The sequence below is a fragment of the Vombatus ursinus genome, unplaced genomic scaffold, assembly GCF_900497805.2.
Source record: "Vombatus ursinus unplaced genomic scaffold, bare-nosed wombat genome assembly UNPS02009835.1, whole genome shotgun sequence".
Lineage (NCBI taxonomy): Eukaryota > Metazoa > Chordata > Mammalia > Diprotodontia > Vombatidae > Vombatus > Vombatus ursinus.
Window position 1 is genome coordinate 13168393 of NW_020949613.1, and position 3193 is coordinate 13171585.

At 33.1% G+C, this 3193-nt stretch overlaps 1 pseudogene; it reads right to left on the reverse strand.

Moving 5' to 3' along the window:
- Nucleotides 1-495: 495 nt before the first annotated feature.
- Nucleotides 496-1566, reverse strand: LOC114036410 (annotated as a pseudogene).
- Between the last annotated feature and the right edge of the window lie 1627 nt (nucleotides 1567-3193).

The following is a 3193-nucleotide window of genomic DNA, read 5'->3' on the forward strand; positions in this document are numbered from 1 at the left end:
CAACTGCATTTAAATACTTTATGGAATGGAATTTGTCAGTATGATTCTAAAGGAATTTTAACTGATAGATTTTGTTTGTTTATTTTTTAATGAAGGAATGGAGACTGTTACCTACATAAAAAACCAAGAGAAAGTGATAGTTCTTTGAGCCATTGTCATACCTATTTGTGTGAAATGACATCTGAAAGATAACTTTCAAGATGATTATTTTGAAATTTTTTTTAATATTTAGAAAAATATAATTTAAACAACTATTCCAACCTTGGGTAAAAGAATCAAACTAATGGTATGTTTTAATTTTATTTTAGCTACTTAATTTGAGGAGTACAGAAAATTCCTTTAATTACATTATATTCTGTGGCTAATTCTTCAAAAACCATTTAATTTCTTAAAACTTTAGGTTTTTTGAAATATTTTGCTGGTGGTATGTATACATTAATTTCTTGTTTAGTTTTTCCTCCTATTTTAACAATTTACAACCTTCAATTTATTAATTTAATAACTTGAAGTCCAGTTGATTTTGTGGGAAATGGTTAAAAGCACATATAAAATTAATTTTTTTTCCTCTATAACTTCTAATTCATAATCATTTTCTTCATTGTCATCTTGTTGATATTTTCTTGTCTAATTGATGGGAGTCTGATATCCTATTCCAGATATAACTTGGCAGAAAGAGAACTCTGAAGTGGGAGTCTGAATTCCCTTGAACAATATCTAAAGTAGTTGGATAGTCATTTGGATAGAGAACTCTGAAAAATCTCTAGTTCATCAATCTTTTGTATATTTTGGTAGGCGGGAGTGGAGACTTCTAAAACTTTGCCATTATGGAGCATTTCATTTTTTCTGTGTTCTTTATATGCTTTATTTTTTTACTTTTCAAAATTCTCATTTTTTTCCCAGCTGCCGACTTGTTCTGGTGGTGTCCATTGTAGCTCTCTGTAGTTCAGTGTCAGCTTGTGATGTGACATGCTGATTTTATTGATTCTGCTAACGTTCCTTTCTAGTTGAGTTAACTGCTTAGCTTCTTGCTTCTTTGTTGTTAGAGTTACTTTGAGATCATCTTGTTCCATTTTCACAAGTTTATTAAGTTACCAAATATTTAACTATTTTGGCATCAAAATTTCTACCCTCCACTTGTCTGTAATCCTGAAATTCAACAGCAGATGTCTTCTCTGGGCAGTCTGGCTTTCTAAACTCCTCCTTGTACTTCACCCAAGACCCAGGCTGGAGCCTACAATGAGCCCTGACATGGAGCCTCAGCGACCACTCTAGAAAAAGAGCCTGAGTTGTATTCCATTCTTTCAAAAGTACTTTTAGAAATATTATTTCACCTTATACCCATGTTTATCAAGACAGAAGAGGCAGTAAAAATATTATCTCCATTTTTACAAATAAGGAAATTAAGGCTGAGAGATATTGAATGCATTTCCCAAGATCACAGAGTTATCAGGAAAGGCATTATAATATAGGTCCTCTGAGTTGTTATCTAGTGTTTTTTTTCCCCCAACTGATTCTTAATTCTAGGACAGCAGAATGAACTCAAGAAAACTCCACCCACAGCCGCATCCTGGAAGCCTCACAAACCAATGGACCACATAGCACTCTGAAACACTGCTTTTATTGTCTTTCCTTCTGAGCCTTTTCAATACAATGATAGAACTTCAATTATATAGTTTATTTATTTATTGTATATATTTGTCCACTATTTTCTTAAGGCTTTGGTCTAAAACAGATTCTCCTTAGCTTATATCAGTAAGAAAGAGTAAAATTCTAGTAAGTAGTTGTAAACTGAAGTATTAGTGAGGTAAAAGTAAGAAAAAAGATCAGAGTTTGATTCTAAGAAATTTAACATTTTTTAGTGATAGCTTTTGTATTTAAAAATTCAAAGTTGTTTATTTTTTTAAATTTGCTTTTCTAAAATTTCCATCTTTGATTTTGCATCTGGTCTTCAGTTCTATAGTCTTAAAATATGTTTATGTGGTGAGAGATCTTGTGTCTTTAATTAGTTTTCCCTCACCATTTCTTCCCCCTAAGTAGCCTGTGTCAAAATTAAGGTGTACCCCTCTTTATCCCAGAGTCAACTGCAATACACTTGGAAACTGCACTTAGTAAAGTACCTTTGTTGTTGCCAGTTTTTTACTTAATTTTTCAACACTTTTATTCTTTGAGTGTTTCATATTGGAAACAATATATAGCACACTCCAACATTTTTGATTAACTGGATTACTCTCTAATAGTCAATTCTATATAGATAACCATGATATTAATAACAACAATGATAATAATTCAACATACATTGAATGCAAAGAATTTTTTTAAAAGAGACTGTGCATTTTCCAGGAGCCAAGATTGCAGAGTAATCTATAAATCACCATAACTCTCCCATATTCATCTCCAAACAACCATTAAACAAATCCTGAAGCAGCAGAACCAACAGAAACAAAACAAAACAAAACAAAACAAAACAAAACAAAACAAAACAAAAAAACTGGGTGAAACGACCTTTTAGTTTAAGAAACTTGGAAGATCAGCAAGAAAGGTCTATCTCACTCGGGTAAAAGGGGAGTTCAGTCCAGATCAGTGAGAAGCCCCACTTCAGCAAATTAGCAGGACATCTTGAACTCCAGTGCAGTGGAGCAGGCAAATGCCAACACCAGGACCCCTCCACATGCCTCAGCATAGCCAGGGCAATTGGTAGATTTATATGAGGTGATGAAGAGGTTTATGCTGAAAATCCAGGACCAGTGACTTGCCAGCTAGAAACTAGAGAAGGTTTATCCTTAAGTGCTGCCTGTGCTACACTGTGTTCCTTGCTCACCCTGATGCAATAGACCTTTCCTTCTGACTTTCTAAGTTGTCTTGGCCTGGGAAATTGTTTCACTCTTTTTGTGGGTTTTACCACTCTAGAATTTGCATAGACTAATTATTTAATAGTATTTGATGGGGTTTAGGGAAGACCTCAGGGGAATCCCGGCCTTTACTCCACCATCTTTACTTCACTTAGATGATTTTTAAAATAGAAGTAGGGTCTAATAAATGTATTTAGTGTCTGGGAAAATGCTTGCTGCAAAAGTTATTAAAATATCATTTTTCATTACTTTTTGACTAAAGAATTTTAATGTTTTAATGTTTTTTTTTAATTTTAATGTTTTTAAAGAATTTTAATGTTTGAATTAGAACAGTGGTGCCATCC